Here is a 10,724-nt window from a genome sequence, read left to right on the forward strand (position 1 = left end):
GCTGCCTCTTTAAAGACTGGGGGCACAAGGAACTGAGAGCAAGAAGGGCAGAAATAAGTTTGAGTCCGGGGCTTAAGCCTTTTCAAAAAAAACAAATCACAACAACAATAATAATAATAATCACAGTCAGCTGCGGCATGGGCCCAAGGTAGAGGGAAGCACTGCTTTTTTGATCCCAATTCCAGTTCCCTTCTCTCTCTCCCCCTGCCCCCGCCCCGTCCCTTTCATTCCTCCCCTCCCCAAATTGCTCTCCTCCACCTGGTCTCCTCTCATAACCCCCCCCCATATTGCCAATCACCCCGCCTCCCTCCCCTCCATCTCCTCCTGTGCCCCCCCCCCCCGCTGCGCCAGGGTCTCCGGCCTCCAGCGGGTCGGGTCTACAGGCACATGATGGAGAAGGAACTCAAGTCGCTGTGCCCGCAGCCGAATTCAGGGAGGCGGCTGAGGCAATGGCAACACCACGGCGGCAGCGGTTGGCGGCAACCAAAAGGCCCATGAATGCCTTCATGATGTGGTCCCGTGAGCAGCATCGCAAGATGGTCCAGGAGAAGGCCAAGATGCACAGCATTGAGATCAGCAATCGTCTGGGCCCCGAGTGGAAACTTAGTCGGCCGTTCATCAAGGAGGCCAAGCGGCTGTGGGCGCTGAAAAAGACCGAGCACCCGGATTATAAATATCGGCCTTGGTGGAAACCAAGATTCTCATGAGGGCCCGGCGGCGTGGCCTAGCGGCTAAAGTCCTCGCCTTGAACGCACCGGGATCCCATATGAGCGCTGGTTCTAATCCCGGCAGCTCCACTTCCCATCCAGCTCCATGCTTGTGGCCTGGGAGAGCAGTCGAGGAAGGCCCAATGCATTGGGACCCTGCACCCGCGTGGGAGACCCGGAGGAGGTTCCAGGTTCCCGGCTTCGGATCGGCACGCACCGGCCGTTGCGGCTCACTTGGGGAGTGAATCATCGGATGGAAGATCTTCCTCTCTGTCTCTGCTCCTCTCTGTATATCTGACTTTGTAATAAACTGAATAAATCTTTAAAAAAAAAAAAAAAGATTCTCATGAAGAAGGATAAGTACACGCAGCCAGGTGGGCTGCTGGCCCTCGGCAGCAACAGCATGGCCAGCAGGGTCGGGATGGGCGCTGGCCTGGGCGCGGACGTGAACCAGCACCTGGATAGCTACGCACATGTGAACAGCGGAGCAACCACAGCTATATCATAATGCAGAACCAGCTGGGCTACCTGCAGCACCCGGGTTTCAATGCGCATGGCGCAGCTCAGAGGCAGCCCATGCACCACTAGGACATTAGCCCGCTGTAGTACAGCTTCATGACCAGCTTGCAGACCTACATGAACGGCTCTCCCACCTACAGCATGTCCTACTCACAACAGGGCACCCGGCATGGCGCTAGGCTCCTTGGACTAGGTGGTCAAGTCCAAGGCCAGCTCCAGCCACTCCGTGGTTACCTTTTCCTCCCAATCCAGGGTGCCCTGCCAAGCCAGGGACCTCCAGAACACAATCAGCGTGTACCTTCCGGGTGCCAAGGTGCCAGAGCCCGCTGTTCCCAGCAGACTGCACCTGTCACAGCACTACCAGAGCGACCTGGTGCCCAGCACAGCCATTAACGGCACACTGCCCCTCTCGCACATGTGAGGGGAAACCTCCGGAGAGCCGACTGGAGAAGGACTGTCGGCGGGAAGGGAGGTTGGGGGGGTGATAGTGGAGTGGGGAGTAGGGGGAAAGACATTTTCAGAGGAAAAGGAAACAAACAAAAGTCCCGGGAAATGGGAGGGGTGCAAAAGTAGAGTGAGAAGGAAGCATGAAGAAGAAAACAAGCGCATGCAACAAAAATCCTGGTATGCTGACAAAGAAGAACATTTCATTACTCACAGCAAATGACAGTCTCAGAGGAGACCACCAATCCCTTCTACGCTCAACGCAAAACCTGCGAGGCTGACGAGAGAACTTTATAAAAGATGTAGAGATGCTGGACTTCTTTTGGGGGGGGGACTATTTTTGTACAGAAAAAAACCGGGGCGTGGGTGGACTGGGGAGGGCTGGGGAAATGGACCTTGTATAGATCCGAAGGAAAAGAAAACTACACACATTTTGTTGTTGTTGTTGTTGTTGTTAAATTGAAAGGTGGATATACAGAGAGGAGGAGAGACAGAGAGGAAGATCTTCCATCAGCTGATTCACTCCCCAAGAGAGAGCAAAGGCCGGAGCTGAGCCAATCCGAAGCCAGGTGCTCTTCCGTGTCTCCCACGTGGGTGCAGGATGCCAAGGCTAGGCTGATGACCCCTGCACCTCTAGGCTTCTCGCTGCTCCAGGCCCAGGCCCACTCTGCCAGGAAACCAACACACCTGCCCCACTACTCCACTTGCTGCTGTAGAACCAGGTGGGCACTACCAGCCACCCAGTTCCCCCAACAGGCTGCACAGAGACCAAACAGCAAGTGGGACTTGCTCTGCCAGGCAGCTCATAGACCACTGGTGCAAGGACTGGCTATTTCACCTGGCATCCCCTGTGCCTCCAGTTCACCAGATGTCCACTCGGCTAACAACCCTGCCCCCTTGACCCGGCCCCACATTCCCAACATGTCTGCAAGCCACTCAAAGGTCAGGTGGGCTCAACTGTTGTTCCAAATGCCTCTAATCCAAACTCACCATTGCCCCCTACCACTGAGCTAGGGCCAGGCCTGTTCAGACAGCATTCATGGCCCTGAGCATGCACTCCATCTGCTCCAGGGCCATGTCACCCAAGCCGCCTAGGCCAGTATACCCGTCAGCCCTAGCTCAAAGGTCGCTCAGCCCCACATGCTGCTTGGTCATATCCCCATGTGCCCCCAGTACCCACACCATGTGTTTCCGAGCCAGTGGGTCATGGCAGTAAGCCCAGAGCCCAAGGAACCAATGGCCACATTTCCAGGGCTGAGCTGGACAAGCCATTGTACTGTGTGCCCCTTCTCTGCCTACCATCTGCTTCATAGCCAAGTCATCCTGGCTAGTGTCCCTGCTCCTACAGCCTGTAGTCTTCCATTTCAGGGCCAGGCTGAATTGCGTGGGCAGGAGGGAGGTGGCAAAAGGCTTCTTTAACATAATACCTTCCATTGCCCCACTTGCCCATCCAGGTCCCTGTTCGGCTAGACAGCCTGGGCTCTATCCTAGGAGAACTGCCACACTGTCCATTGTCCGCTTACCCAATGATCTCACTCCCTCAGCAGGCAGTGTGCTTGCCAGTCACTCCAGGGCCCCTTTAGCCAGTGACCCTGCAGCCCCAGCCTGCACACCTTGAGTCCCCTTCCCCACAACATGCCCACTCTGCCTCCTTACCTGACCCTCCAGTGTCACCTCTGACACACCTAGCTGCCGCAGCTAGCTGAGCCAGCATAGTAGGCATGGCGAATGTCCGAGCGAAAAGCACCGACACACGGAGACCATGATGGTGGTGGTAGCAGCCTCCTCTCAGGCCTTTTTTTTTTTAAAAAGATTTATTCATTTTATTACAGCCAGATATACACAGAGGAGGAGAGACAGAGAGGAAGATCTTCCGTCCGATGATTCACTCCCCAAGTGAGCCGCAACGGGCCGATGCGCTCCGATGCGCTCCGATGCGCTCCGATGCGCTCCGATGCGCTCCGATCGGAAGCCGGGAACCTGGAACCTCTTCCAGGTCTCCCACGCGAGTGCAGTGTCCCAATGCATTGGGCCATCCTCAACTGCTTTCCCAGGCCACAAGCAGGGAGCTGGATGGGAAGTGGAGCTGCCGGGATTAGAACCAGCGCGCATACGGGATCCCGGTGCGTTCAAGGAGAGGACTTTAGCCGCTAGGCCATGGAGCCTCTCAGGCCTCTTTATTACCCTAATCTATGCTCTTTCCCCCAAGCTCATTAACAGGACAATAGGACGCCAAAGAGTCTGGAAAGGCCAGGTGCTACTGCCGTAGGCTCAATACCTGAGTGCTCAACTTAAGGAATGTGAATCAACTCCTCAGCCCACAACACCTAGCCTGCCTGGAAGCTCATCCAGGACCAGGAGGGCTTGGCCCCACCACACTCATTTCTAGCCTTCCCGTCCCATAGCCTTCCTGCTGCTGTAGGGCAAAGCAGGCTAGTGTGGTAGGGAAATCAACACGAATCACTGCAACAACCTATTTCATGTCTCCAGAAAAAATGTTCATGTAGACAACTCCAGTTTGCAAATCAGGGTTTATTTAAGAAGCAGAAGGAAGGTGGCCTGCACTAGCAGCAGAAGGGTTTTCTCCAAGGGAGGAAACACCCATGAAGAAGATGGAAATTGTGTCCATTAAGCACCATCTCAAGGAGGGGTTTAGATAAGTCACCCCAAGGGCAGAGAGAAAAAAACTTTTTCACAATGGGCAGTAATATCCGCTGCATCAACCAGAAATAAAAGGCTGAAATCTGTGGCTTCCTCCCAATGTTGTGGGCTAGGTAGGCAGTTCAGGGTCACCAGCTTGGAAGCCACACCCCATTCCACCACCTGGGTGTTTCCTCCTTCCCAACTGAGATGCTCGCCTATCTGGAACCTGAGAGGGGGAGGTATTGCATTGTTGTGTAACCACTCCCCTCACATACACCCACAGTGGCCTCTGATAGCAGGACTGGGACTCACTCTCTTGGTCACAGGCTTCCATTGCTCTGGCACTCTGACTCTTGGTCTCCCCAGTATCTGGTTGGTCTCAGGTCTGAACATGGTAGCCCCTGAACATGGCCCCTGTATATGTGTATTCCTTACAATCTGTTTACTGCTTAAGTGGGACAGGAAAGATGTTAATTCTAAGATGCTTTGTATTTCTACTTAGTGTACTTTCCAGAGTTCCAGGAAAGGTAAGGCCTAGCAATAATGGAATGTGGACAGAGAAGCCAGGGAAGGGTGGATGTCTGCAGTCCAAGCCCCTCTCTCTTTTTTTTTTTTTTTCTTGAATTTATTTTGTTTTTATCACACAGTCAGATAGAGAGGAGGAGAGACAGAGGAAGATCCTCTGTCTGATAATTCCCTCCCCAAGTGACCACAATGGCTGGTGCTGAACCAATCTGAAGCCAGGAGCCAGTAACTTTCTCCAATCTCCCACATGGGTACAGGGTCCCAAGGTTTTGTTAGGCCACAAGCAGGAAGTTGCATGGGAAGCGGGGCTGCCAGAATTAGAACCAGTGCCCATATGGGATCCTGGCATGTTCAACGCAAGGACTTTAGCTTCTTGGCCAGCTGGCTATTCTCCCATGCCTCTTTTCAAGAAGTGCAGCCCAGGGCCTGGCCCCCTCTGCCCACAATCCTGTGGCCCCAGCCTGTGTGCTAAACAGCAAAGTTTATGAAGGAGTCAGGTAAACAGAGCATCCGGCCTGGGTCAGCTCTCCCTTCTTTCAGAGAGTGACCTCAATGTGAGAGTTAGATGGGTTTTTATGAAAAGAGTGAGTTATATAGCCATAGGAACCAGTTGAGTTTGACAGCCACAGGAGGCTGCCATGTTTATAATGGGTGGGCAATGGGTGGGCTATAGCACTGCAGGAGGCTGGCAGCTCTAGGCTGGCTCTGCCAGGGACCCTGCCACCTCTGCCCTCCATCTTGCTCCTCCTGGCTGGCCTCACTCTCCCTGCATGTACAGCACATCTAGCATTCCTACCTTGAATGCTGCAGCAAGCACAGGTCTTCAGAGCTGGCAAAGCCTATGCTTCTAGCCTGCCTGTCACGCCTCCCTCAGCTCCTCCAGGTGCTTCGCCTGCAGCTCACTCTATGGACAGACCAGCTTGGCCAGAGCAACATGCCCCACAACACATCCACCCCATTAACCAGCCTTGGCACTGCCAGGTCAAATGAACCCATGAGGCACTTTCCATGCTGCCAGCCTGCTTGTCAAACCCAGCAAACAAATCTGATTCTCAAGATACTACTAATAAAAAAAAAAAAAAGAGGAAGAAACTGTTATTTTAGAACTTCCCTGAAAGTCACCAGTAATGGTGAGTAGTGCTGTTTCAGTGCAAGAAGGGCCAACACATAGCCTGATGGGCCACTTGGTGCTGTCCAGTCTGGATCTTTGTGATGTGCACATCTACAGCAGGGAAGAAATACAAGTAACTGTCCTCCCATTCCAGTCAAGCCTTTTGCATCAATGTGTTTTCTTGTCTGTCAAACTCTACACTCATATACGTGTGTGTGCTATGGGAGAATCCTGTGACATCACAGGTGGTTTTTTTAATTGATTTTGTTTTTATTGGATGATCAGGTCTACAGAAAGAAGGAGAGACAGAAAGATTTTCCATCCATTGGTTCAGTCCCCCAAGTGACAGCAACAGCCAGAGCTGAGCCAATCCAAATCCAGGAGCCAAGAGCTAGGAGTGGTTTTCTTACCACCAAATATACCAAATGTTACCGTTTTGTTTGATCTTTTGGTCTTTGCAGTATGGATGCTACTTCCAACAGCTGTGTGTGTGTTTTAGGCGTGCCTTTTTGTTTTATGTGACTGATTCTATCTCTGTAGTAATTAGGAAGTATTTTAAATAAAAATGAAAATAAAGAAGAATTATTTGAGGGAAGCACACAAGACAATGTTCAAGTACCCTGAATGTGATTTTGGGGATTGAGACCAGAAAAAATTTAGACTTGCAGTTCTCAAATTTTCCGTTAGATTAAAAAAACATTTTTCAAGGTCTGACATGTGATTCTAATGATTTTAGAAAATATAAACAAGTCTAATGATTTTAGAAAATATAAACAAATGATAAAGAAGATAATATTCAGTTTCCCACTACTCAGAAGTTGTGTTGGAATTACAGTGCCCTGGGTCAAACTTACATCTGCAAAGTGCTGTCCCATATCAGAGCACCAGTTTGAGTCCTGGATGCTCCATTTCTGATCCAACTCCCTGCTTATTGCACCTGGGAGACTTGGCTGAATAACCTGGTTCCTAGATTTAGCCTAGCCTAACCCTGGAAGATCTCTTTCCCTCTGTTACCATGTCTTTCCAATTAATCAATCTGCCATGCCTTCAGTGGAGGGTCTCTTGTTCCCTGTACTGTGACATACAGGAAGGTGCAGGTGCCCATCAGCATGGCCTGAGACAGGCAGAGAGGAGTGTGCAGCTGGCCTTGGGTCAAACCTTGCACTGGGACACAGCAGGCTGTGGGATGAAGTCACACAGGAAATGGCACCAGGAGTCCATCTTGCAAGCACCAACAGAGTAAGGGTGATGAGTCTCCACATCCAACCATGCATAGAGGCAGCAAAGGCAGGGACCACAGAGCAGAATCAGGAAACTACCTAGAGGCAGGTCCTGGCTCTCCCTGTGGGTAGTTTCCTGCCCCTGGAAGACCATTATTCCAATGGGGGTGGGGCAGTGAGAAGGGAGGGAGGCATCAAGGCCCCTGGAAGGCTCCAGCCCCTGACGCCCGGAGGTGGAAGCATGATCCACCCCTGGAAAAATTGAACCCCTGAGTCAGGGGCAATCAGGACCTACCCCTGCAAGACTACAGCACCAAACATGGAAGAAGCCAAGTGCCCAACCCCGCGGGGGAGAGGACAATCCCAAGATGACCCCTGCCCCTAATGAAAAGAAAGCAGAATTGGTCCCTGAAGTGGGAGGGACGAACTTCCCCTGGAAGACCTCAGCCACCACCCCTTGGGGGAGAAAAGACTCCCCCAGGGTAGGCCCTAGCCCCCAACCCATGGGAAACAGAGACATCTTTGAAAGACTCCAGCCTCTGACCCCCAGGGGAAGCAGGACCTGTCCATAGAAAACCCCAGTGGCAGACCTAGTAGGGGAAAGCTCCAGGAACCCCTGGAAGACCTCAGTCCCTATCCAAGAGAAGTAGGACCTGCCCTGAAAGACTGAATCAGGTTGGCTCTGGAACAGCTGATGGGGCAGTGGGATGGTCATGCTGGATATGTGGGGAGGGTTCCTGCGCCAAAAGGATCTGGCCCTGGAGCAATGGATAAGTTGGTCATGGTAGATGCACTGTGGATGTAGGGCAAGCAGACCCGGCTCCAGAGCAGCAGGCCAGAGACGCAGAAACCATATTGCTGGCCAAGCCTGCCTGATCCTGGAGCAGCTGCAGGGTGGTAGGAGGGTGGGTTAGAGGTGTGGAGACCCTGGCTGAACCCCCAGGACCTAGATCTGTTGGTATGCATGTAAGAAGTTATTCGAATATCCCACCCTGGACTCGGTACCATTTCTTCTTCCTCACAGCTCAGGAAATTCGCGCCAGTACAGCTATCCACCAATCAGATGTAACCTGGCATTCCACTTGAGATTCCCACCCCTAATCTTCCAGCACCTTCCCCAACCCCACCCACTCAACAATCATCCCTAGGCATTCACCTGCAGTTGCCAATCCCCTGGGGCCTGCCCTCAATCCCTCCCAATCCCCACCCCCCACACCTGGCAGACCAAAAGGTCCCCAGGGTACAGTTCTCTCTCTTCTTTGCTCTTCCTCTTCTCCCAACCTCCCTTCCCCTCCTCCCCTTCCCCTTCCCCTCCTTTCTGTACCTTCCTCACTGGAATAAACCTCATAAGATACCTCGCTGCATCTGGTGTTTTCAGCTCACTGTAAAGAACCAGGTTGCAGAAATTAGCTGCGCATAATAATATTGTAATATCATATGAACTAGAACTCAACCTTTTTAAATAACTAACAATGCGTGTTTGGAGCTCTTGTAGCTCCATCTCAATAAGCCTGACCCTAAAGCAGCCAGAATGACACTGGCTAAGCTGGCTTGGCCCTGGAGCGGCCTGCAGGCAGTCTTAGAATGTTTTGTGTGTGGCAGAGGGGGCGGTGAAGGGAGTTAGAGGGTGTTAGTGGGCTGCTTGGTGCTGGAGTGGATGGCGGACAGGTGGACAAGGGTTCAGGGGGGCGCAGTCCAAACTGCCCTGGCCTTGAAACAATGAGTTCAGGAGAGCCGGCCTGTCCTTGTAGCAGCCCACCAGTTGACGGGGCGATGGGCTGTGGCGGGCCCTGTACTTGCTAGTACATACAAGAATCTGGTCTGAGAACACCTCAAAGTTTCTTTTGGGGATCTCCCAATCAAAATGGTGGACTCAGAACCCTAACCAAAAAAAGACAGAAGACAGAACAGGTCAATCCACCACCTCAGCTATATGTTGGCAGTGAAATACTGGGCAAATGGAGACTTTATGATGGACTATGTCAATCAATGGATTCTTTAACAACCTCATCGTGCCTGAAGTGGTGAGACTGGCAGCGATTCATAACTGGTGAGTCACCAAAACCACTTGAGCAGGCTCGGCGCCATGGCCTAGCAGCTGAAGTCCTCGCCTTGAACATGCCAGGATCCCATATGCGCACTGGTTCTAATCCCTGCAGTTCCACTTCCCATCCAGCTCCCTGCTTGTGGCCTGGGAAAGCAGTCGAGGACGGCCCAAAGATTTGGGATCCTGCACCCGCATGGGAGACCTGGAAGAAGTTCCTGATTCCCAGCTTTGGATAGGCGAAGTACTGGCCGTTGTGGTCACTTGGGGTGTGAATCATTGATGGCAGATCTTAATCTCTTTTTCTCCTTCTCTCTGTTTATCTGACTTTGTAATAAAAATAAATAAATCTTCAAAAAAACACTTGAGCAAGGACCTCAGTGCAGGCCCCACATTGGGGACCTTGCATGGGTGGGAGACTGGGTGTTGCTTCTCCCTCAATATTCCCTTTACCTCAGATATATGAAGGAAACAATAGGGAAATAATAGTCTTATACACTTCCCCGTAGCCCTTGTACCTTTTTACCCTAATTAATAATTTAAAGATTGTAAAAAATATAATTTAAAAAATTATATAAAAATGATTGGTAACTTTAAAACTAAAGTCTTTTTTCTATGCCTTTTTTTATTAGACACATCTACTAATACAAACTGAGAGTCTTACTGTCAGGTCACTTTCTTGACTTGCTTCCTAAGCTTTACAGACTGAGAGTGGAACTTTGCATTTTAAACACTTCCAGGCAACACTGACTAGATTTGTATTGGATTTTCATTTTGCTTAGGTGAACTACGCAGCCAAACTTGGTTTAGATGTTCTTTTCAGTGGGTAGTTTTTTTTTTTTTTTTTTTTTTTTTTAGTTGACAACTTCAAAAATCACACTTAAAAGACTTTACTTTTTGATTTTTATCCCAATGGTGCTGTTTTGTCTTGGAATACTATTTTAGAAATGAAACTTAGTGGAAATGGAATTTTGGAATCTATGAGTGTTAAATGTGGCTCATAATTTTGGCAACATTATGTGATGCTAACTTGCGTATTACACACTTAGAAGATACAATCTCAAAGTTTCAACCTGTGATGTAATTTCATAAAAGGAAGGCGGGGAAAGATGACTGACTGTGGAAAGTTGGTATATCCAAGTGTGTGATGAGATAGGGACAGAATGAATCAGAGGAGAGAGCAGGAAGTACAGAATTGTAAGGAAAAGTGTCCGAAGCTCCGTGGGGTTTGGGGATGGGGGGGAGGGAAAAACTTTCACCCAGGAAAGAGAGCACTGTGAGAAAAACCTCTCAAGACAGCAACGTGCAGCCTGAGGTGGTGGAAATGGGTACCAGGGCCAAACAGTGAATCAGTCAAAACCTTGTGGCAGGCCCGGTGCCATGGCCTAGCAGCGAAAGTCCTCGCCTTGAAAGTGCCAGGATCCCATAGGGGCACCAGTTCTAATCCCGGCAGCTCCACTTCCCATCCAGCTCCCTGCCTATGGTGAGGATGGCCCAAAGCTTTGGGATCC

General features: G+C 50.9%; 1 pseudogene; it reads left to right on the plus strand.

Annotated features, from left to right (window-relative positions):
- The first annotated feature begins 449 nt into the window (after positions 1-449).
- On the plus strand, positions 450-1,647 carry LOC131481474 (transcription factor SOX-2-like; annotated as a pseudogene).
- Positions 1,648-10,724: the final 9,077 nt, after the last annotated feature.

This window comes from Ochotona princeps, chromosome 11 (assembly GCF_030435755.1).
Source record: "Ochotona princeps isolate mOchPri1 chromosome 11, mOchPri1.hap1, whole genome shotgun sequence".
In the NCBI taxonomy this organism is placed as follows: domain Eukaryota; kingdom Metazoa; phylum Chordata; class Mammalia; order Lagomorpha; family Ochotonidae; genus Ochotona; species Ochotona princeps.